This window comes from Manis javanica, chromosome 9 (genome assembly GCF_040802235.1).
Source record: "Manis javanica isolate MJ-LG chromosome 9, MJ_LKY, whole genome shotgun sequence".
Taxonomy (NCBI): domain Eukaryota; kingdom Metazoa; phylum Chordata; class Mammalia; order Pholidota; family Manidae; genus Manis; species Manis javanica.
In genome coordinates, this window is record NC_133164.1 from 88134960 (window position 1) to 88160758 (window position 25799).

A 25799-nucleotide genomic window follows, 5' to 3' on the forward strand; every position below is an offset into this window, starting at 1 on the left:
AGAGCTCTGGGACAGTGAGGTTGTCCTGCTCAGCTCTCACTGTTCTTTGAGAGATTTTCTTAGGACAGTACAACACATTGCTTTGGAATGCACTATTACAGATGACTCTGTGTTTTCTTCTATGTGTACGTGTCTTATTCCCCCACCATTATGCTATGAGTCAAGACATTCTATGCTTATATTTTAAAACAATAATTTCTAAAAGAAAAATATTTCCTCTCCAGAGAAGGTCAGATCTTTAAAGTATGAATGAAACAAATGTGATATTTATAAAATCCTTAGGGATCAAGTATGAAAGGGCCTTCAAGCAAACACTCAATAAATGGAAAAATCAATGAAAATATTCTTAGGAAAAGAAACTGGCCAATCTGTTTTTCCTTCAGGTTTCACATTTTTGTACTGAAACAGCTTGTCTTCTATCTGATAGTTACAAGGTCTGCCATTGGGAAATGGAACAGTAAGATGGCAGGACAACAAATGAATCATTTTTCAACTTTGTCAACTACTTGTTTTATCTGTCAATAGATTTCCATGTTATTTTGTTTTTAGTGATTATATCTATATCACTAAGAACATTTTTACTGATGAGCATTTTAGAGGGTGATCCTATAAAGATTAAATTACTGATGAGATTCCTGGGCCCTTATGTAACAGTCTCAGATACAGCCCATGACCAAGGACAGAGACAGAGGAAGGCTCAGATGCCTAAAAGTGTACAATGAATTTACAAATGGCAGACATTAAAGTGGACTGAGTGTCTGAAAGGAACTTCATTGAAACTGTAGATGTTGTGTGCTGATTGGCACCTTTCCTCTCTCCTTCTGGATTGTTTTAGTTGATACCACACAAGATTGATGACAAGCGTCAATTTTAAGGACATGCAAGCATGTGCCAGGCTATTTTTTGTAAGATTATTTAATGTAGTAAGATTTTTAAAAAATCTAGCTGTCCATTGATAAGGTTCTAATTAAATAGACCATGGTATATTCATACAACAGAATATCATGCAGCTGTTAAAAAAAAAGGCAAATATTCCTATATTGATGTAGAAAAATTTCCAAGATATGTTGTTTAGTTAAAAAAAAAAGCAAGATCTTGACCACTGGGTGTAGTGTGTGATCTTTTGTGTAAAATACATCAAGTACTAGATTTTGGTACATACATATGTGTATGTAGAATATTTCTGGAAGAAAACAAGAAGCAGTGACTAGTAACTAGTTTGGGAGGGTGAGAAATTGAGAGACATTTTTCAGTGTGAACCTTTTTATGTGGTGGCAGTTTTGTTATGTCAACATGGCTAAGCTGCACTGTTTTTCCCAGAATTCCCTATCCTGTATGTTCCCTTTCTAGCAGGGCTCTAAAAGAGATTACTGTGTGAGCTTTGGAGGGTGGACACGAAACCGAAACTATTTTGTAGCTCGTATATTTTCACTTCTCTGTGGCTGCACTTGCTGGTGGATGTGGGGCAGCAGTCAGACATGCAGTGATTCACCTTCTCTGCTTTTCTGACTTCTGAGATAACCCTGGCCTGTGTTTAGTTGTGTAAAGAGGGTGCCAGCTTCTCCTGCAGGGCACCAGCATCAAAGATAGGGAGAACTGATGTGTTTCAGTCAATCCTCCTGGGTTCTGCAGCACATACCTGTGGCTTTCGTCTTGTTCTTACACTCCTCCACTTTACATCCATCTTCCTGTGAACTTCAAAACTCTAGCAATAGATGTGAAGAAAACAGCCCTCCAGGGACTCTATAACTAGCTCCTGTAACTGCATGTAACAAATCCATTATTGTGTGTGTGTGTGTGTGTACGAATCTCCTAATGGTTCTGCTTTTCTGATTGAACCCTAATACAGAGTTGTTGTATTTTTTCAACATGTTCATGAATTACCCATTCAAAAATTAAAACATTTTTGAAATAGAGGTTTAAAAATCAGAGGGTGAGTCCTATAATTCAGGTCACGTTAGCTGTTGAGGGAAGATAGCTTGGATTCAAGTTGGGAGGATTTGAAGCTGCTACAAAACTGCTGGAGAAGTCACATAAGGCTCAGTTTGTACGGTTAGAATGATCTAAGTGAAAAGATGGGGCTTCAAGGCATGCTGTTATGTGTCTATGACAGCCAGATCATCCCACTTATATCAGTTAACCATTGTGGCATAGCCAATCTGTCACATTCATTGGTGTCAAACAGCCACCTTTCCACTTGCTCACAATTTTGTGCACCAACGTTTTTTGCTGGGCCCAAGAGGGCAGTTTTTCTGCTGGTCTAACCTGGGTTGACTCACCAGGATAGCTAGAGCTAGATCGTCTAAGCCTCACTCACATGTCTGGTGTTGGTGCTGGTCGTTGGTTGGGTCATGTATCTCCAGCAGGCTATTCTGGGCTTCTTCATGTGCCACTGTTTCCCAAAAGCAGAAGGAGAGAGGGTGCAAGTCCCAGTGCACAAGCACCTTTCACGCTTCTGCTTACATTATGTTTGCCAGTGTCTCAGTGGCCAAAGAAAATCACATGTGTCAGTGTAGAATCAATGTAGGAGCTCATACAAGGATATGGATGCAGGGATGCATGATTATTTGGCGGCCATTACTGTAACAATCTAACAGTCTGCAAAATAACTTATTGTACTCTGTGTCATTGAGAGAAAAGGTAAATGAGTGAGACTGATGGAAAAACCTCTCTAACTTGTGTCTTATGCTTTATGATACCCATGTAATACCTAGCCCAGGGTCTTGCACATAAAGGGTATTCAAAAACTGTTTGCTACCCTGTCTGTTAGATTTGACTGCACTAGAGTTGCTGGGGGGTTATGTAAGGACACATGTGATTACAGTCTGAACCTCACTGGATTCCAGCTGGTGTGAGGAGCTGGAGAAGAAATACTCTTGGTTTCTGTGCTTTTGGTGAAGTAATTGTGTTATGCTGTATCTCAACCTATCTACCTAGAAATAGTAAGCAAATAATATTATAATTATGATCCATCTGCCTTTCTGGGTTGAATGGTTTTATTTCTCTCCTTTTGTATCTTATTGCAATTTTTCAATGCCTTAAAAATGAGTAAAGGATAAGATTCAACTTATAAAATGCTACTAGAACAATTCTTTTAGTTTCTAAAACTACTTTTTCAGGACACTACAAGCAAATGGTTTAAGACCTCAAATAGTGTTAAAAATGCTTAAATTAAGAACTAATAGTTTCTCTTTTCCTCTCTCCCTCTTCAGAGGCAACGTCTTCCTGCTCTTTCTTTGGTAATCACATCACATTTCTATATTTTACATCTGTTAACAGCATACATTTAGTCTTGCTTTTTTTAATCCAGTTTGTTAATCTCTACCTTTTAATTGGAGGGTTTAGTCTATTTGCATTTAATGTACTTATTGATTCGGTTGAATTTGAGGCTAAGCTCTTGCTATTTGTTTTCAATTGTCCCATTTATTCATTGTTGTTCTTTCTGGAGTCTCAACTGAATGCTTGGAATATTCAGTGAGATTCTGGCTGGTTAGAATTCCAATTCTCCCAGCATTGTCCAGTTGCCAGAATCTCTCTGCTCATCTCACACATCCCCAGAACTGTTGTCTCTATACCTCACAGAATTTTACCTGTTCATGTATGACTTAATATTTAGCTGAAGACTCAAGGAGACCCCTATGCAGATTTATGGAGCTTCTTCTCCGTACAATTACCTCCTCTCTCTTACCCTTCCATGCAGCCTTCAGCAGCCCTATATTCCAATTTGTTTCTTTCAGCCAGAAACACTGCTGTTTTCTATTCAGCTCTATTTCTTTTTACATTGGTTTGAAAGTTATCCCCAGTAGAAAACTGGGTGAATGTGGAGCTCACTTTGTGAATTTCTCTTCTCTCAAGGACCACATCCTTCTGCTATTGTCAGATACCTAAAAAGAGAGGCTTCTTATATTTTGTTTAGTTTTTAGTTGTTTAACTTTCTAGACTAAGTCCAAAACTTATTATTCATTTTTGGTCAAACTGGAAGTCTGTCTTCTATGTTCATATTTCTCAATAATATAGGTATACTTGATTTACCAATTGTGGGCATTAACGGTTGGCTTCCTGTTACGGAATAACAACTCATTTAAACTATCTTTCTCCTTATTCTCATAATATAATTATATACCAATTTTGATTACACTCATATTCAGATTTTCATTGTTAAGGATTTGTAAAGCTTACTCATGGCCAAACCAAGTGGTGCACCAGATCATGTTTCCTTTCCTTGTCAAGTTTTGTTTTTCCTGGAGTTAACAGTGATTGGTTAATTTTATCCACTTAGTTTTCTTTAAATGCCTAAGTTTTCCCTCACCCGCAAAGAGCTCCTTTACTTTTAGGGGTGAATGCCTTTCAGTAATATTTTTGCTTCATGCTTCCATCAGAAATGGTCGCTCAGTCAGCCCACAGTCATAGTGCTGATGTCATGTAACTCCCCTTCACTCCCATCCTGGGAATTTTCTTCTTTCTCTTCTCTGCTGGATTCTCTGCTTGCTGGGTCCACGTTTCACTTTCTTTTGACTTACTTCTTCATTCTTTTGTGAAACATATTCTCTGGTAACTTCCTGAGAAAGCAGGGAGTATATTTATGTTCAGTCTCTTTAAATATCTAAAACATGTATTTCTCCTACTCTTACACTTGATTGATGCTTGAGTGGGTAAATTCCAAGTAGACAATAATTCACACCCATAATTTTGCGACCATCACCTCATTATCCTCTAGGATCCAGTGATGGTGTTATGAAGTTTAATTCCATTCTCACAAATGAACTCTTAAATATTACCTATAGTTACTCTCTGGAAGCTTTTAGAATCTTCTGTTCATTTCTTTGTGAAATTTGGTGATGCTGTGTTTTCATGTGGGTCTTTCTTCATTCTTTGTGCATGGCACTGGCCTGAAAATCAAGAAACTCAGGTCCTCCCAGTGTTCTCATTTTATTTCTTTGATTTTTTCCTCCTTGTGTTAATTTGCTAGGGCTGCCATAGCAAAATACCACAGACTGGATGGCTTAAGCAATAGAAATATAGTTTTTCACAGTCCTGGGGGCTAGAAGTTCAAGATCAAGTCATCAACAAGGTTGGTTTCTCCTGAGGCCTCTCTCCTTTCAGGTAGCTGCCTCACCGTGGCAGCCTCACAACATCTTTCTCTTGTGCACGTCTTTGCTGTGTCTTCCTCCTCTCATTCTTCCACCAGTCCTAGTGGGTTAAGCCTTCCCTCCTCACCTCATCTGAACTTAATCACCTCTTTAAATGTCTTACTTGCAGATACAGTTACATTCTGAAATACTGGGGGTTGGGACATAAGAATTTTGAGAGGACATAATTCAGCCTGTAACACTTCCCCTTTCTTTTATGTATTTCTGGAATTCCTTGTACTTGGAAGTAGAACTTCCTGGAGAGAAGCTCTTTTGTTTGATCACTGCAGAGAGGGGCTCTCTAGTTTCATTACGGGGAAGTCTGGGGAGAGAGATGGCAATGGCGAGGAGTGTTTGCTTTACTGTACAGTGCGGAGGTGGGCAACCGAGTGTTTCTTACAGGGGCATTCAAGCAAGCCCTCTGTTTTCAGCAGCATTCTCTTATGCCTTGAATATTTGAGCATTTCTGGGGCTTTGCTAAATTATGGGTTTGCTGTTATCCCATATACCATATGCTGCAAAATGCCTAGATTTGAATTTGCTATTTTGTAAGAGTAAGTCACCATTTCTCTATCAAGGTTTGCTCTTTTTATATTTTGTTTGACACTATGGATCTTTTAGTTTCATTGAATTTCTAATTTTGTGTTAGTTTATTGTTTTCAATGTTTTGGGATTTAAAGAAAAATTATTTTGAGAAGAGAAGTGAATGGAAATGTTTTTCCTTTGCCACCTTGGAATAAAATTGTTGAAATTTCTTTCTTTGCCTGCCTTCCTCCTTCTCCTTCCTCCCCCGCAGGATCTCAAATACCGGAGATCAAATATTCATATTCCTCGGTTCTTCATTGTTCATACAAGGCCTCTTTCTTCGCACTGGTGCAGCACAGTGGCAGAGGCAAAAAAGGAAAATATTAACAAACAAATATCTAATTATAGAAATGAACACAGTGAAGAAGATGAGCACGATGCTATGAGAGAGAGTGATAAGAGGGAGCTGGAGAGGCATTGAGAGAGGGTGGCCAGGGGAGGTTTCTCTGCAGAGATGCCGTTGACCCTGAGACTTGAAAAGGAGTTGGCCCTTTGAAGAGGAGGGAAGGGTGTTTGAAGAAATGAAAGGAAGCCGGGGAAGCGGGAGTGTAGTAGACAAGGAGTGTGGCTATGGATGAGACTGTACAGGTGGGCAGGGGCCTTTAAGCCAGCTAAGAACTGGAGATTTTATCTGAAGTGCAATGGAAAGCCACTGGGGCTAGGGAGTGGGTTTAAGCAGGAGAGTGGCAGAGTTTCTGTCATCATTGCTTGTAAAACATCACTGTACATACTGCGTGTAAAACAGATTCGGGGTGCAGGCGGGAGTTAAGTAGGCAGGTGAGGGATGGTGGTAGCTTTGCCTGGGGTGGGGGCAGCCGTGGAGGTGGAGAGAAGTAGATGGACCCGGGGTTTCTCTTAGAGGAGAGACTACACAGGATCTGTGAAGGACCGGGCATGACGATGGGTGAGAAGGATGCAGGAGTTTATAGACAGTCTGCACAGGAGTCTGTAATTGCCTCCCCCTGGTCGACAACTGACATCGATACTGGTTTCTTTATATGGCTCTCTGAAACGGCCATCCTGGGAGATGTCTGCACACACGTGCACTGAAGGAGTGAGAGGGCTCTAGACAGGAAATGAGATCACTGACTGCAGGGCCATGCTGTGTCGGGGCATCGCTCCTGGCTGTGGGGATGGATGGGAATAATTAAATGAAGAGGAGGATTACGGTAAGGATGAGAACAGCTAGCATTTTTTGTGTGCTTATTATGCTATGCACCGGGCACACACGGCGCCTTAGGAGAGGCTAGGTATCTTGTCCTAAGTCACGTGGGGAGCAAGTGGACATGGCAGGAGGTGACCCCAGGTAGCCTGGTTCTGGAATCTATTATGTGGCACATTCTGCTGTTTAATTTGCTGTGACTGTAGGCAGATGAATCTTGCCAGACATTGCCAATGGCCACCCTTTTTGAGTGTGGAACTGGATAGATCAAGTTCAAATATATCAGTAGTTGAGACAATGCTTAGAATTTGAGAACCAAAATTTAAAACGACCCCCACCACCGATCCCACCAAAAACCAAGGCCGGAAACATTGGCAGTGTGCCCCCCTGGCCAGCCTTGGAAGTGGGGACCCCTGCCAAAGCCCAAGGTCTCCACTGGCTCTTCTGATTTGGGTGAGTCACTCACCTCAGCTCAGGTAATGTCTTGTTCGGCCTGGGGGTGAAGATGAGTCAGCTTCTAAGCCTTCAGCTGGATGCTAATCATTAACTGGATGGATTTCTGTCCCTCGTGGGCCTTAGCTCCCAGCCCAGCTCAGACACAGGACAGTCTGGATGCCACCAACCTTGGAGATGGCAAAGTTATATGTTTTCAATTACAGGGAGTTACCCTTATCTCTGGCTGGTCCTTTCCTCCATTAATTTACACCTTCCCTTATCTCTTCCATCTATTGTCTCTTTGCAGTGACGGTCTTTTCCGTGTGCACCCCTGCGCTGTCAAGGGGCATCTGAGTGGAGGCACGCCTGTCCCACGGCTGACCTCTTGGGAGCCTCATTTGTCTCCCTGCCAGAGCTCCCCACTCCTGACCCTGTGCAGCCTCTCTTTGATCTTCTCCTGGCTCCCACCTGCCTTCACCTGCTTTCTCTTGTTCAGGCGAGGTCCCTGCCCATTCCAGGAATTCTCCTGACTCCAGGAGACCATGTTTCTGGGAGCAGGGACCCTTTGTCCCTCCAGAAGGTCAGGAAGGCAAGATGGGAAAGTGGTCATTTGCTTAGCCTAATGAACGGGCCTTGAGAACACAGAGAGGTGGAGCCTCCAGGTTCCTAATGGAAAGAAAAGGGGGTAGGAGTGGGGAGGCAGGGAATGTGCCGGCTTCAGCCTACCCCTTCCACAGGCAGGCTCGCACGGGCATCCACCATGCGCCACATGCTGTGTCTTGTGGCTAAGATCTTAAACTAGAGTAGATCTGGTCTGCAGGCCGGTCGGCCCCTCCCTAACCCCAGACACTGAGAAGTCGTGAGGCCAGAGAAGGAACTTGGCCTTGGCGGGCAGAAAGCTGCCAGGGCACCCCTGGTGCCCTGCTGTGGACCCCTGGTGGGGGCTGGCCTTTGAAGGCCCCCCAAGATGCTCTGCAGTTTTTCTGATGTGGCCTTGCTGTGGCCTGAGCTAGCTCTCAAGCCCTCCCCCAGCTCTCCCTGTTTCCATACTGCTTTGAGGGGTGACTACTGAAATCCACAGGCATTTCCATGCCTCCCTTTTTCTCTAGGTGGCTCTTCAGTCTGGAATTTCTCCCCGAAATGCCAGTGCTGGGCCCGTCCTGGGCATTCTGCCACCTACAGCAAACAGAAAAGGAAAGTGTCCAGACTGTCGCCATCAGTGTTTGCTGTGCCCTCAGGGGAGGGGCGGGCACTCCTGCTTGGCAGACGGAGCCCTGCAGTGGCCCGGGTACGGGTCCAGCCAGGCCCCCCTGGTAGGTACGGGAGGAAAGCCAAGTGTTGCCCCGGCCTCCGCGGACCGCTGGGCAGCTCTTTCTAGTATCCCAGTGTTCTTTTCAGGTCAAGGGCTTGAGATTCAGAAAAACAACAACCAAAAGCCTGAACTCTGGAAAGACACCTAGCACACAGCTGTGACCAGTGGGTGCCCTAGAGGAAGCCAGTGCGGCTGGAGAGGAGCAGATGGCAGTGGGTGGGGGAGACCAGGGTGAGGCAGGTTCAGGCCTTTGAAAGGCCTCTGGCTTTTGTCTGTATGAGCTGGGGGCCACAGAAAGGTTTCGAGCAGAGAAGTGACAGGATTTGACTTAACTTGTGCATGAGTGCTCTGACTCTCTTGGAAAACAGACTGAGGGGGGCAGGGGTGGGAGTGGGGTGCTACCTGGGAGGCCACACCATGACGCAGGAGGTGAGGCTGGCTTGCATGTGGTAAGAAGGTGAGCGTGGATGTGGTAAGAAGGCACCTGGTTCTGGACGTATTTTGAGGGGTAGTGCTGACAGGATTTTCCGATGGATCAGTTGTGGTGTATAAGAGAAAGAGAGGAGTCTGGAATGAATGCAAGGGCTTGGCCTGAGAAGCTGGAAGAGTGGGCTAGCCATCTGCTGAGAAGGCAAAGACATAAAATCACCTCCTGTACCAAGTCTGCGGCCCCTTCCGGCTCTACGGCAGCCACACTCACGGAGGCACGGAAGGGAAGGAGGCTGCCTTTGGTACCTGGTGTGGGACTCACACTTGGTCAGCAAGTGATGTAGAAGTAATGGAGAAGAGTGAAAAAAGAAAAGAAAAGGAGAGCAAATATTTGCCTAATAGTATCTAAGCAGATCTTGGGCGTCTGATGGCTAAGTGGTCCTATAGTTTGGGACAATAGGTCAAGAAAATATTGGGGTCAGCATGCACATGCATGATTCTTGTGGATTCTCATTTTGGTGTTTGGTTTGTCTCTTAACTTCATTTTAAAAGTTATAAAGCTGTCCTAGTAATGCCTACTCACAGGAGCATTTCACAGAGATGTTGCAAAGATAAATAAGGTGCTCAGTATGTAGGTTTCTAAATTAATTCTAGGATTGGTGCTATATAAAAGCAAGGATCATTCCAGAAAACAGAAACAAAAACCTTAGTTAGCCAGCTTCACATTTTCAGTAATCTTGGCTATTTGAACTGTGCTTAAGGACAAAGAAATCAGCAAAGAAAGGACATCCACTAAAGCTCGAGGGCTTTATGAATTGGAGGGCCTCATAGATGCTCACTTCAAGCCTAGGAACTCTTAGTTTAGAAACATTTGTAACTGATTTTGATTGTCCTGCAGACTGGGGACAGCAGGAGCCAGTGAGCAGACCCGTGAGCAGCGGTGAGCTCTGAGTTCGGACAGCATGAGCCCCCCTTTGCCCCCAGCTGTGTGAAGAAGGGCAAGCCAGTTTCCTTCTCTTAGACTGTGTTCTCATCTGTAAGTGGAGGATAATAATGGTCCCTCTTTCATAGGGGACTTGTAAAGATTAAATGAAGAAATATTCCTGAAGTGCTTAGCATAGGGCCAGTAGCTGCCTTAAAATAACTATTAATGGTAGTATTATTTTTACTATTATCACAGTCAGGAGCAGATTCGGGGCTATGAATTAGAATGCTAAAGGCAGTTTTTGTAAGTTACAGCCTAACAGGGAGAGAGAGGGGCAAGAAATTCATAAAATATGTAAGCATAAAATTTAAAGATAATACATTCAGTGTCAGTGTAAAACAAAACAGCTCGATGCACTTCACAAGCACTTGGAGGCATTATGTTGTACCATGGTGAAGGGCAATCATTATATAATTAGTAATACCCTGAGTCATTGAGATAATGTTCAGCACACTTTGTTTTCAAAGGCAGGGAAGAGGCAGCACACTCCATTTTAGAAGGCATATTTTAGCTAATACGAAGTTTTTGTGCAGGCCCTTGTGTGGAACAGATTGTAAACCAATAATAGCAAATAAATGAAACCCGCTGATTTGAAAATTTCCAGGGGTTTACCCCAAAGATAACTTGAAAAATTATTTATGTGTGGAATATGATTATTTTTGGAGAAAAGCATTTAGAGTATATCATAATCTCCTCACATATAAGCCAATGAAGTGGTCTCATGTTTTAAATATGCCAGGTGCAGAACCTTCCAAACTGCACAGTGGGTTTCCAATTGGAAAGAATTAATGGAAGCATGAGGTGAATAAACTCCGGGACAGAACTGGCTAGAGGGAATATGTTTTTAAGCATAATAGCCACACACATACACACCCTGTCACATGACATTTATCTCAGGAGAGCATATTTTCAAACCACAAATTAGCACCTATCAGATGTCCCAAAAGGGGTAATGGGATAGAATATTTACAACATGGAACTTTCTTGGACCCGCCAAGCCTTTCCACGTCTTCACCTGGGTATGACTTGTTCCCACTATCTAAGCAGATCTTGGGCTTCTGAGGACCAAAAATGGTCTGTCCAACTTGGGTTCTTGGCTGCATTTCTTGCTCTCAGTTTATTCCAATAATTCCTTTCTGATTCCTGTGCAGGTCACCTGTTGGGCTCTGTCAACCACAACAATCACAGGTTGGTTCATTGGTGGGTGGTAGGGACAGGTCTTACTCCTCTTTGAATCCTCAGCTCCTAGCATAGAATTTGGTCCACAACAGGCACTAAATAAATGTTTGGTGAATGAGATTGAATTAGCACGGTGAGAATTAGCGGTGCTCCCTCACTTTCTGAGCCACCTGGGTTAATACTTCCCGGAGTGCTTCAGCCCAGACGGCCTTATCCTCTGCCCCTGGGGGGGCCAGGCTGGCTGCCTTCTTCCTCCTGTGGATGCCGGGCTTGGTGTTGGGGAGTGCCCAGCAGGCCCTGCTTGAAGGCCACAGATCTGGCGGAGCACATGTGGATCACCCTGAAGCAGCATTTTCCCAAGGCTTGGCTCTGCTAACTATTCCTGCCCTCCTGGTGTCAAAACCTTGGACTAGAAAATGAAATAAAGGGAGCCGTATGGAAGGGCAGAGGGGAAGGAAAGGAGTTAATAAGCAGAACAAGGTCACCCATCTGCTGCTGCTGTCCACACTCCTTATCTGTGACGCCACCAGCCCCAAGGTCTCCTCTCTTCATTAAAACTGTTGAATCTCCTAAAATGATAAAATTAACTGAATTCCGGCCTTCTGTCTTAGACATAACAGAGCATGTCTTGATGTTGAGCTGCCCTGATGGGCTGAGCCTTTTCTCCTCCCTGCAGCCCTGAAGTAGGAGAGGAAAGCAACTGCTGGTGGGGAGGCTAGTGGGACAGGCTGGCACCAGGTGGCCTGCACGTCTTGGCAGGACTGGTGGCAGTTTTCCCACCTTGGCAGGCAGACGTTCATGCCTGCAGGTTCTGTTTCCTGGGCAGGTGAGAGACAGACCTCCTGCCTCTGACAGGGCTGTGACAATACGTCATCACTCCACGCCTCTGCAGGGGAGAGGGGATGAGCTGGCAGGCTGCTCAAAGCGAAGGAGCCAGATGCTCTGGGCAGTGGCCCCCCGCACGGTCAGTGTATGGGAGCTGACACAGAGAAATGTGCGAGTGAACTCTGCGCTGGAAAAGGTGCTGGAATGGGAGCACAAGGTCTGGTAAAAAACAGGAGTTGTGTGATCCTGGCCAAGTCAAGGAGTCAATTTCTCCAACTGTGAAATAGGAATAGTGACCTCTGTGTCCTAGGATTAAAAGAAACAGTATTTAAAGGTTCTAGTACCCACTTGACATACTGTGGGGCTCAATTACTGTTTGGTTGTTCAGTCATTCCTAAACAAACCCATTAAATTAATATTAATGCAACCGCCAAAAACTAAACAAAGAAACAAAATGAAAAGTAAAAATAGGGACAAGGCTGACATAGAAATTTCCTCATATTTTTAAAAACACAGATGCATAATAAGAGCTGTTGTGCACATTCCACCCCTGCCCCCAGTTTTATTGAAATATAATTGACATACGACACCATACAAGTTTAAGGAGTGCAATGTGATGACTTGATATATGTATATATATAGTGAAATGATTATCACAGAAAAGTTAGTTAACACATCCATCAGCTCACGTAATTATTTTTTTTTTTGTGACTTTTAAGGTCTACTCTCTTAGAAACTTTGCAGTATATAGTGCAGTATTCTTAGCTATAGTCACTGTGCTATGCTTTATGTCTCCAAGACATACTCAGCTTATAACTCAAAGTTTCTACCTTTTGATCAACATCTTTCCATTCCTCCACGCCTTAGTCCCCAGTAAGCATCATTCTACTGTGTTTCTATGAGTTCCACATTTTTAGATTTCACACGTGAGATCACACATCTGTATGACTGTAAGATTATCTGTATGACTTATTTCACTTAGGATCTGTATGACTATAAGATCATCTGTATGACTTATTTCACTTAGGATAATTTCCTGAAGTTCCATCTATGTTGTCACAAAAGGCAGGGTTTAATCAGCCATAAAAAAGAAGGAAATCCACTTTTTAACCTAATGAAGTTTCTTAGAGATCATGTTAAACCATAACCTATAGATCTGCCTCACTTTAAAAAAAAGACTGCCAGGACATAGCCAAAGATTACATGCTTACATGTACATGGTTACATGGTACATAAACATACCATTCCTCTAAGATTGCATGCACTTGATTGACAATTGCATGTAATCTTTGGCTATGTCTGACCTTGTGATCATGAATATCATGTTCATACTTCTTGGAGCACATGTGTCAGCATACCTGTGGCCTTACAGTTTCCAACATTTTAATTAGCAACTTGGGTGAAAATGTAGAAGGCACAGTTTTCAATTTTGCTGAAATGGGGAGCTAGCACAATTGGTAGATAGAATTCCATGTCAGTTTCCGTGAGACCATCATTTATACACTTGACCCTTGAACTGCACAGGTCCACTTATATGTGAATTTTTTTCAATAAATACTTGGAAAAATTTTTGGAGATTTGCAGATATTTGAAAAAAACATGTTTTCTCTAGCTTACTCTATTTTAAGAATACAGTATATAATACATATACCATACAAAATGTATGTTAACCAAGTTGTTATACTATTGGCCAACAATAGGCTATTGGTAGTTAAGTTTTTAGGGAGTCAAAAATTGTGCACAGAATTTTGGCACCCCTAACCCCTGCATTGTTCAAGGTCAACTGTATATATATTTTTATGTATTGAGTACCTACTATGTGCCAGATACTGTTGCAGGTACGTGGGATCCATGAGTGAATAAAGCCTGGAGGTGCTAAGCCTGCAGGGAAAACAGAGAACAATAAACATAATAAATAAGGAAACTACATGGTTTGTCGGAAAGAGGCAAGTGTTGTGAAAATAAGGGAAAGGTAGACCAGGATAAGGGGGATCTAGAGCCTAGAGCAGGGGGCGATATTGGAGCTCTGTAAGTTTCCTAAGGTACTTCTGTGATTTGGAACATGGCACATAATAGCCAAGGACACATTTCAATTGGATTGAGCAGAATTCAAGTGAAGGAAGAGTTCTCTATCTGGTCGGTTTGGCAGGCTCACACTATCTTAGCTGCTTTCCTCTAGGAAACTCCAGGATGCCAACATTCCACTGAAAATGTATCACCCACAGAGCAGGACACGGCAGTTGCATTCTTGCAGATGGTGATTGCTAGTGTCCCATATTGAATTTACTGTTGTCTGAAACCCTAGGGGAGGTGTTTTCTGAAATAGCTATTAAGCCAAGTTATCCTTACTCTATTCCACGTAAGCTTGTATTTTGCAGCCTTAATCCAGAACACTTGAAAGTCTTTTTCCCTTATAGTTTCCATTTTCAGTTGAATTCCTTGTTTTTGCTCTGTTGAGATGCTGAATTTCAATGCTGAGTAAACAGAATTGTTGGCTGCATGGGGGGCATTTTTTCCCCCAAACTGAGGAGTCTGGACTTTATTCTGAGAGCAACAGGGAACCATTGAAAGGCTTTGAGCAGGGAGTAATAAGGGCAGATTTGCTTTCTAGAAATGTCTACCCAGGAGCAAGGAGGAGGGTTGGTTAGAGGGATGCCAGGCGCCAGGGAAGGAAGCCAGGCTCACTGTTGAGAGGTAAGGGGTGAGGCCTCAGTCTAGGCAGCAACAGTGAGGGTGCAGAGAGGCAGGGGGGCAGAGGACATTCAGGGAATTTGAGGAAATGGGTGCGGGGCTGCAGAGGCTGCACCCCGGCCCAACCCAGGAGTGACTGGATGGAGCCTTTTCTTAAAATTAAGCAAATGGCAGGGGAAGCCCGTTTTGGGAGAGGTTGGTGAGCCTGGCTTTGGTGACAGAGCAGATCCAGGGAAACTATCTAGGGGGCCCAGGAGATGGGGCCTGCCTGGGGCTCAGATGGGGAAGTTATCAGCTTCCTGGGTGAAACAGGAAGGTTACACGCACAGGAGGAGGATACCTTCCCCTATCTCAAAGGCTGCCCTGTGGGAGAGACCTTAAACCTGCCGTGTACAGTAAGCTGGAACTAAGAAAGTGGTAGGGATGTGGCCCTTAGGCCAACGGCAGCAGAACTTTCTACTAGGCCAGTTACAGTCCTATTTCAGGACATGGCTGACCACCTGGCTCTGTGGACCAGAGGTGACAAGATTGGTCATTGCTTGCAAGGAGCCCATAATTTTGTAGGGCCTTCTGCAAGTGAAATGACCACTAGTTGGACTGTGTGTCCATTAGGAGCCCGGAAAAAAACAAAGATGGGCATGAACTAGAAAGAAAAAAATAGTGACTCCCATTTGGATAGGTAATGAAGAACTAGCCCCCCAGATCTGTGGGCTGGGAGGGGTGGGGGATGGGCTAGCTGAGCCAAGGCTCTGAGACGACCCAAAGGCGGGGATGGGTGCACCTGCAGGTCAGGTTATGGCCCTGGTGGGGCGGGCCACACCTCTGCTTGGACTCCTCTACAGGCTTCTCATCTCACTTCAGTGGAATGCAGGCCCCATGTGGTCTGTCCCCATGGCCCGTGCAGTGCCAGCTGTACATTCTTCCTAGATGTTCCTCAGGCAGCCAAGCACCCTTCTGCCCAAGGCCTTTGCAGCTGCTCTTGCTGATGCCTGAATGCTCTTCCTACAGATTTACATATGTCTTACTCATCCTTTTTGGATCTCCACTTAAATATCACCTTCTCAGATGGGGAGTCCTGACTACCCCATGTAAAACAGCAGCTTCACCCCAGCACCAACTTTCCCCATGTCTCTGTGTAGTTTGTCTTCATAGCACTTACCATCACCTTGCATATCATGGTATTTATGTGATTATATTGTCTTTCTGCCCCACCTAGAACATCATTTCTATGAGAGCAAGGGTTTTATCTGTTTTGCTCACTGTGGTATTTCTAGCACCTAGAACTGCATATGGCATGAAGGAAGCACCCCATAAATATTTGTCGAAGGAATGAATGGGTAAAGAAATGAAGGAACAAACTTGCGGTTCACACTGAGGGGTCATAGAAGGTCAGGCTGCATAAGGATGGTGTCCTGAGTATGGAAACTCTTGGTCTGGATGGAAGTCTGAATAAATATGGTCCAAAAGTGCAGCCTCTTTGTTTCTTTTCCTTAGAGGAACAAAATGGAAATTGTGTTTTAGGAGGAGAAATCCATCAAGAAAAAGAAAGCACTCTCCAAGGAGAACAGGACTGTTACTTCCCTCAGTTTTGGAGAGCTAATACATTGACCATTTCTATTACTTCAGTAAATTTTCTTACAATCAGCAGCCTAGATCCAGTTACAGCTCTTTCTAAGGGCCTGTTGTGCTCCAAAGCCCACTGCATTTTGTGGGAGGCCCCCAAGACAGAGGAGCGGTGTAAACCTTCAGCAAACTGTGGACAACCATGGACCTTTCAGTTGCCTGTTAAAGCAATGAATATATACTTGCATTTGCAAGTTTGTCATTGAAGCAAAGCAAACGTGTGTTAAAAGGATTTTATTATCTCACAAAGCAACAAATGGAGCATAAATCAATATCGCAGTTTGGAGGAATAAGGATGAACTTGGAAGTTCTGCCTTCCAAGTTTGCAGTGGTTAAGAGCATAAACTCTGAAGCTAGACAGCGAGGGTTTAAATTGAAGCTCTATTGGTATAGCTGTGTGGCCTGAGTACTTAACCTCTCTGACTCAGTTTACTTATCTGAAAAATGGGGATAATAATAGTACTTCTCTCTTAGAGTTCTTGTAAGGATTAAAGAAACACAGGTGAAGCACTTGAGTGATGCCCAGCAGACACTAAGAGCTGTATAATGTCAACTACTTTTACAGCTTGACTTGGCGGAATTTGAGTCCTGGCTTCATTGTCTGGACTTAGATTATTCTACCTCACAGTTGAGTTTCAGTTTCTGCATCTGTCAAATAGTAAAAATAATCTTACAAGGATTGATGTAGAATTTAAATGAAGTTTCTTGTTTCAGTGTGTGGGCACATAACATATATTAGATAGAAGTGTATCGAATGAATGACATGCTTGAATCACTATCTATAGCGGATCTGGAGTGGGTGAGCCTTCAAGGAATGTAAACAATGGAGTGATTGGAGTAGACAGGTTAAATTGGAGTGTTTGCTAAGAGTGAACATTCTGAGTCAGGTTTCGAGGGAGAAATGACTTTCAGGTCAGCAGAAAGAAGGGAAAAGGCATTCTAAGTAAGTGAAATAACACACGGAAAATCTCCAAGAAAAGTGTATTTACTTGCTAGAAGGAGAATGAAAAATAGAGTTGATGAGAAGGGAAGCCCAGTTTTGCAACACTGTGAAGGTCAAGAATTCTCTTTTGTACCTTTGAAAATCCCCAGATGAATATTTTCAGGGGTGTGATTTGTCTCTTGTCCTAGCCAATTAGATCACAAAATGACTCTGTCCCCAGCACATACCATTTATGGTCGGGAAGGTAGACCTCTGAGATGGTTAGGTTAATTCTTGTATCACTTTGCAAAGTTTACTTAGAATTTTCAGAAATATTCTTTGTGGTAAGGAAAACCACCTTAGAACTGTGGACAGACTTCCTGTGATTCTGAGAATATGTTTTCATGTAGGTCAAAATTCCATGAGAAATGCCAAATGTAAGGTAGGCAACGAGGACTTTCGCAGCAGCAGTGATGTTACCAGGGAAGGCTGGAATGCCTTTTAAAAGCACCGCCAGAGTCCATCAGCACAAACATGGTGCTTTTCCGGGAGGGTGAGACCCAACGCTGTCAGCTTTGTGACTATCCATGGGGAGGTGGTAACAGTGAGGGTCGCGGTCCGAGCATGGAAGAGTCTTCCTCCTCAGACTGAACTGAACAGCCACACGCTCTGCACTCCTGCCTTGCGCTTCTCCACTTCACCAAGATGCCGGCAGGGCCAGGGGAGGTGTCTGCCAGCATCTCCCCAAATTTGTTCCTGTAGTGGCTTACCTTGTGGGTCCCATGGCCTGTCAAGAACAGAGGATCCTGTGGGATCTCTAGGTACACACACAGACTTTGCCAGTATGCCTGCTGGGCACAGACCGGGGGCCCATCTGTTCGCCTCACTTAAAGACACATGCTGTTGTGACAACTGTTTCCTCTGAGGTGCACTGGTCATGTTTGTGCAATGGATTGCAAATTTTTTGACAACAGGCATGAGGTCTTAAATCATGGTATTCTCCCTGGCCTTAATACAGTTTCTGGCATGTTCTAGAAGCTTATTAAACATTTGTTGAATTGAATCCCCATCTTAGCTACAGGGACAACTAGCTAGTTTCTTGTTAAGAGAAGAAACTGGGCTTTTTTTTTCCTCAAATGAAATTAATATGCCTCAAAGGGAGGAAAATACAGGTCTGCAGTCAAAAACAACATGCCTTAGGTGGGGGCCCACACAACAATAATCCTTTTGCTTCTGCCCTTCAGATGCAGGCTACCTATGAGGAAATACAAGGTGATCTTTAGATTTTTTTTTCTTTGGCCCCAACCCTGAGCTATGGCACTTGGATAATCCTGCTTTCCGGAGAGCAGACTACTGGAATGATAACCCAGGAAGTAACTTGCCCTTTGAAAAGCAAGGAAGAAACCAATCGACTAAGTATTTATTTATATTTAATGCTCCAGAGCTTCTGTTTCCAGCTTTGAAGAGTTCCTGGCAAATGCTTCTTAACATCATTAATCCTAGGGGCAAATCTAAACGTCTTGCAGGCCCCCGGAGCCTGGCACACTGTGTTTATAACCTGTGGGCTTTCCAGAAAGACAGGGAAGTGGGGAGGGAGGGCTGGTGGCAGTGGATAAGGGAATGAGGAGCAGCGATTCTCCAGAATCGATTGAACCCCCATCTTAGCTACAGGGTTTGGGATTTGACTTGGTTTGGGATGGGGGCGACTGGCTCACATCTCTTTGTCTTCAAGTTGGCACCAACCCATTGACTCTCAAGTCCTGTCTTCCTCCAGCTCACGTCTGGAGGTCCCTGCTGAGTGACGTCAGCTCTGGCTCACCCCAGGGTGACTGGCTCCAAAAGTACCTACATTTTTTTTTTTTGAAATGTGCAAGCAATCTTTGTCCATGGTAGAAATTTCAAATAAGCAAAAAGTAATCCTACATGGTAAGAGAACCATGTACCCTGTGTTTTATTTATATATATGAACAAAAAATTTTCTTCTATGCATACCATTTTATAGTCTATTTTCCTCACTTGAATATTTTCATTAATCATGGGTGTATGCCTAGGAGAACTGCTTGGTCATATGGTAAATGTATGCTTAACTGTGTAAGAAATTGACAGCCTTCTTCAAAGTGGCTGTGCTGTTTTGCATTTCCACCTTTAACATATGGGAGTTCCAGTTGTTTTGCATACTCATCAGCACCTGATTTTGGTAATTTTCTTTTTCTTCTTTTTCTTTCTTTTTGGTTGAGCCATTTGAATAGGCAGGCAGTGCTAGCTTACCTTGATTTTAATTTGCATTTCCCTAATGACTACTAGTGTTGAACATATTTTAATATGCTCATTTGCCATCCACTTATCTTCTCTGATGAAGTGTATGTTCAAAAATTTTCCCCATTTTTAAATGAGGTGGTTTTCCCATCAAATTGTGAGAGTCTTTTATATATTTTGGATACCAATCCTTTATCAACTATATCTTTTGCAAGTACTGTCTCCCAGTCTGCGTCTTTTAATTTTCTTGACCACATTTTTGGAAGAGAAGACATTTTAGATTTTGAAAAAGTCTAAATTATGAACTTTAAAAGAAATGGCATATGCTTTTTGTGTCCTACCATAAAGTTTTTTGACTACCTCAGGATCATAAAGATTATCTCCTATGTTTTCTTTCAGAAGCTTTAGGTTTTATACTATGGTTAGTGATCCTTTTCAGATTAATTTTTGTATACATTGAAAGGCATGGATTGATTATTTTTTGTTTATGGGTATTCAATTGTTTCAATTCTACTTGTTGAAACATAAAGGTGTCTAATGATTTCTGCTACTTAATAAATCAGTAAAGAATGTGAATTATTTCGGTGGGGGATGAGGCATAGTGGTGGCTGCTGAAAGGCTGTAGCACCACAGAAGTTGTGCTGAGCTCTCATTGTCCTGTTGCTAAACAGTGTTACCTGAAGGCTGCAGAGAGTGGGGCGCCCACAGGGATTTTCCAGGGACTTGTTAAAGATAGTGCCTGAGATCAGGCAACAGCTGGGGTCCTGGAGGCCAGTGTGGGAGCCAGTGACCCGGGCCTGGAAACAGACATTTAGGGCTCACTCTTGTGAAAGCTAAGATTGGAAACATTCTGCGTGTCACAGCAGGAGCAGGGTGAGGTGGGTCTGCGGCCCTGCCTCTGATGTCCTGGAAACCTTGCTTGTAGGCATCCCCTGGAACCCTAGGGATGCAATTTCCATGCTCCCTAAAATCACATACAAATCTGCTTGTTCCTTCCTTCTTCAGATGAAGACTCCGAGACTGAGAGGGGCCCAGGCACTTGCTCAAGATCATTCATGGCCTGGCTTTGTTTCTGGCTGCCTCCCAGGCCCTGCATTACCGTGACTCTCAGCTCCTTAAATTCATTACCTTCAGTCCAAATGTCTTCTTCCTCCTGCCCTTCACTCCCCACTTCACAGTGCTTTTGTCTTGGGTCTCTTCCCTGGGTAATGTTTCTTCAGCCACCTGTTTCCCAAATGTGAAACCAGGGGACCCCTCCATTCACACCCATCCCCTTTACCTTTTGTACCAGATCAGTCACGAAGCTCAATCACGTCACCTGCCAAACACCTCCTAAACGTGTGCCTTCCTTTTTGTCCCCTCCTAGCAGCCCTTGGTTCAGAGTCAGCATCTATCATCTGGCCATTGGAGATGTCCTCCCTGTTTGCCTACCTTGTTTCCAATCTTCTTTAAGCTATTGCCTGCACAGCCACCAAAGTGATCTTTCCAGAATGTGGTCTTGATAATGTCATTCCTTAGCTTGAAACTCTTTTGTAGCTCTGCATTGCCTCCCTGATAAATATCAGACTCTTTGGCTTGGGCCCCCGGTCCCTGTGTAGCTTGGGCCACATGTCTCCTTGGCCCTTGTACTCAGCAATAGAGAGCTCTTATATATCTGCTTTTTCTCCTCTATGACGGTAATCTCCCAGTAAGGATTTGTTTACACACCTGTCTTCCTCACTAGACTGCAGAACGCTTGAGGGCAGGGACTGTGTTGTGCTTGCTGAGGCATGCCACTCAGGGCCTGGTGGGAACTCATCACAGGCATTTGCTTGATAAATACTTGTTTAATATCCACCGTCATGTGTCAAATTTACAGCAACCATTAGCATGTAATGTTGTCCCTTTTCCAGAATCTCTTAAAAATTTTAAACTGAAGGATAGGAGTGCTGCATTTTAGGACGGCGCTGAATACTGACCACCTAGGAGTTGTTTTCCTAAGTGAAGAATGGCTGTAAATTAAAATGCCTGCATCTGAAACTCTCTAGTGAGAATAATCCTGTTTCGTGCTCAAATGTCCAATTTGCTGTCTGGAAGTTGTGGCAGATCAAGTGACAAGGCTTTGCTGGGGTGTCTATCAGGCTGCTTTGGAAGGAGAATGAAGAGACAGATGGTGATGGAAAAACCTGTCCTGAACAGAATTTATTATCTTGCCACGGTCTCGCTGTGCCATCCGAGTTGTTCCCCCCGTACCCAGTCAGCCAAGGCATCGCGGGACTGCCATCTCCCCAAGGCTTTCTCCACTCATACCCAATGTTCTGCCCTCTCAGACTGTTTTCTTCTTCCTGATAGGTGGCCCCCACGCTAGAACAGTGCTTGGCACAAGCATGCCTGAATCATTATATAAATGTTAGTGTTAAAGCTACTTCCTCCCTCCCTCCAACCACCCACTTATCCATCTGTCCATCTACCCCGCCATTCATTCATTCAGCCACTCCCAGGCTGGTATCTGCTTTTCCTGATCTACTTCCTGCTGGTGTCACACATGCAGAATGGTCCTGGGGGCTGTGTCAGAGCTAAAGCCACCGCCTTGCTTGCCATCACTGCCCTCCCGTTCCTTCCTGAACAGCTCCTAGCCTTGTTTCTTTCCTCCCTTTTCCTTCTTTAGAAATCCTTGTCTTTCCATTTCCTCAGATTTCCCCTGGATGGGACTTTGGTGTGTTTGCAGAGGCGGCCTCTGGACACGAACACGGCCGACGATGTCCCTCCCCTGTGCGTGCAAGTCTGCGACTTCCACTTCAAGAAGGCCTCATGAGGGTATCTTCTTTTCAGCAATATCATCTCCCCCTTAAAAAATTAATACCAGTCATTTGAAGAGGAGGAAAGACTTGCGTAGGAGGGAAGTCTGTGGTATAATGAGGCTGATTCGAGAACCAGGAGAAAAGGAGACCCAGAGGCCAACAGTAGGGGAGAGCGAGAGTGGGGAGTCCTGCCCCGTGGCAGGCATCCAGAGCCGAGATTCCCAGGCGCCGGTCAGTGCCCTCCGGCTCCTGCTGATCGCATCCTTTCCCCTCTCCTGACTGTTTGCAACCCTCCCCAGCCCCGCACTCCTTCCTCCCCACCCAGGACAGAGGCAGGGGGCATCCATCACTGTTCCCCTTGCCACAGTCTCCTGCATCCTGCCTGTCACCCGTTCTGTCGCCACTCTGTCTTCCACTTCTTCACCCTTTCTTTCCCACCCCCATCCCTTTGTATCCCAGAGGCTGATCTCTCTCCTCTGCTGTCAGATCTGCCTGTGGCCAGCAGGGTCTCCAGTCACGCATTTATAATGAGGGCCTCCCAGGTGAAAGCAGTGTCAGCTCTGGCAAGGGCCTCCGCTGCTTCCTCTCCACTCTTTATTCTTGCTTCTTCCTCTATGCAGACAGCAGCCCTTCACTGCAGATTCTGGAGCTGGGTCCAGGGTCAGGCAGCCCCCGCATGCTTCCCTGTTGCCTGAGAGCATCCTTTCTCCTTTGAACGCACCCGGGTCCTACCACCCATCAAACGAGCCATCCAACCTGTTCATCTGTCTCCTCTGCTTGCAGTGGAATGACACCATCCTGTTGCTGGTTAACATTTCATTGTTTCCACTGAGAGCCTTTGCAAAACTCACAGAACCATGTGACTCTATCAAAATTGCAAAGACCAAAGTGGGACGAAGTTAAAGCAAGTGTCAAAGCACAGGTATGGCGGTTTAGTCAGGGGTGTTTCGAATGATCCCCAAGGTGTTGGTTTGTCCCCCCCAGTCTGTGGCTGGAGGGTCGCTGAGTCTCCCACGGAAAGTGTGTGACTCAGCCAGGCTCAGGGCAAAGCTCACTAAACACAGGTTAATTGATTTATTGACTTATTCATTCTGTCTTTGACAAACATTTATTTACTGCCTACAGAGAACTCCCAAGTGCGCTTTTACTTCTCTGCCCAAACTACACTGACATTGAAGGAAAGGCGCCCAGCGCCCCACAGGGGACTTGGACAGAGGGAAGCAGCCTGAGAACAGCCCCGGCCTCAGGGCTCACTGCCCCCTGCAACAGCCCAGCTCAGCACGCTGGGAGCGAGCGCCTAAAGCTCACTTGCTATGTGCTGTTTGCTCAGCAATCACCTTCCGGGAGCAGCCTTCTGTTGGTGAGAACTCGGCCCGAAAATGTCAACAGAAGGCTCTGGCTGACTCTCCAGAAGCACAGGGCTGCTGATGCCCTCACCGCACACCCAGAGCTTCCTGTTCTTACCTTAGCAGTTCCGCGGCACCGGGCATCCTAGCTGGCCGCTCCTCCCTAGGCCGCTGTCAGGGCTGGAGCTCCCTGCCGGGCCTTCCCCGAGGAAGGCGTTTCTAGATGTAGCCTTGTTGCTTCGGGCTGCCTCTCCACCTGTGGCGCTGCCTGGGTTGAAGCCAGAGGCATGTGGGAGTGGACAAGAGGACTCTGATGCCACAGGGTGGCTACTGAGACAAAGTAAGAGACTAACGTAACTATTTACTGACAACAGAAATGCAATTGTATCTTTGGTTCAGGTTTAAAGGCCTAGTCAATGATTAAGTATTTTTTATTATTTACCTGGTAAAAATTCCCTAACATAGAGAAACAGAGAGAGAGAGTGAGGAGGCTTGAAGTTTCCCTTGAATTTTAGGCTCTGTTCAGTGTTTTTGTGGGATGTGATACATCTGAAGTTTCTGGTTTCTGAGCTGGGTTCAGAGCAGGGAAATCAGTTGGAGGCCCAAGTCTTGCAGACCTTGGCCTGTAAGAGAGTCTGCTGGAGCAGAAAGTTTGGAGCCAGAGGGAGGCTGCAGCCCAACGAGGTAATTCTCCCAGCCTCCAGATGACAAAGGTTGCATTTACACCTGGCCAGGAGGTTTAATCATCTACCATTTCCAAACACAGCAGGCTAACAACCGGCTGGCCTGAAAAATCATAAAAAAAAAAATCACCAACAAGAGACAGTAGGAGGGGAAGGAGGAAAGAAGTGGGTCCGTGTCTTTGCTCCAGAGGGCCCTGCATGGGGGTCTCTGGGTGGGGGACCCACGGTCAGGGAGCCCTGCGGTGGGGGCTTGGTAAAAGCCCAGGGTGAGAGGCTGAGCCAGGGTTCCCAAGGCAAGTGGGAGCAGCCCAGGTGCCATGAACCCCGTGAGAATTGGACACCTGTGGTGGCGGGCTATCTTTCTGACCGTGGCGGTGGTGAAAGAAGTCTCTGCTGTAAACACCTTCCCTTGGGGGCTTGCAGTGGGGCCTGAGCCCTTTGCTGGCTTCCTGTCATTGCCTTCTTGTTAGAGGAGGCCGCACTGTCTTTTGGTCTCTGGATCAGGTCATCTGGCGTAGGGTTGCACGCTCTACCCTTGCATTGGACGGCATGGGCAAACTCAGCTCCATCGCTCACTTGTGGCTTTGGGTAAATGTCTTCAGCTCGCTAAGCCTCAGTCTCACCACCTATAGGATGTGGATGGTAACGGTCCTTACCTCATAGAGTGTTGTCAGGGTGAAGTTCATTAAAGTGTTGTTTCATGGGAAAATGTGGTTCAGGCGTAACAATGGCCAACTTTAGCTGTAAGTTGACGGGGACCGACCTCAATGAGTGTGAACCAAAGGGTGATGATTTGTAGGTGGGAGAGACTCGGAGGTGCTGGTGTCCACAGGGCAGCAGTTATGTGTTAAGTTTTTATCAGTTACTTTGAAAACCCTGAGGGCCATAGATCCCCACTGATGAATAGGATCTTCATAATAACATTTTTATTGCAGAAGAAAGATCAATCTTAGTCATTAGCAATAAATATTACTGAATGTCTGCTGTATACATGACATTCTGGGCAGTTCAGGGGACACAGCAGAATTGGACCCAGGCCCTCCTCCCTCAATAAACTTACCATCTTGATAGGGGACAAGACATACCTGTGACTAGATAACTAACAATTCAAGATAACATATGTCAAATGCCAAATGTGTTGTACTGTAGAGTAAATATATTGTGTCTTATCTTCTACTTACTCTGTGAAGACAAAAAGTGCATCTGTCTTGCTCATCACGTTATTTCCCCAGCCCACGTCTGCAGTGTAGCTAAGACTGAATATTTACTATGGCTCCGACAATGTTCTAAGCCCTTTCTAGGTATTAAGTCCTTTAAGCTTATAATAAAACCCAGTGGAGTTACTATCGACAACCCCGTTTTCTAGATGAGGAATGTGAGCCCAAATAAATAAAAAAATTCACTCGAAGTCACATGAGTCCACTCATTGCCCTAGGCACACACCGCTGCCCTCTCTC

At 44.8% G+C, this 25799-nt stretch overlaps 2 long non-coding RNA genes across 2 annotated transcripts in view; one reads left to right on the forward strand and one right to left on the reverse strand.

Annotated features, from left to right (window-relative positions):
• LOC118972345 (uncharacterized) overlaps positions 1-25799 on the forward strand; it is a 122511-nt gene that overhangs the window by 19570 nt on the left and 77142 nt on the right. The window lies entirely within an intron of this gene.
• LOC108395295 (uncharacterized) lies at positions 10434-23993 on the reverse strand. The gene is made up of 4 exons (XR_001852641.3): positions 23778-23993; positions 16092-16221; positions 13858-13922; positions 10434-12347 (listed from the first exon to the last, which is right to left on the reverse strand). It is a non-coding gene; the product is annotated as an uncharacterized lncRNA (long non-coding RNA).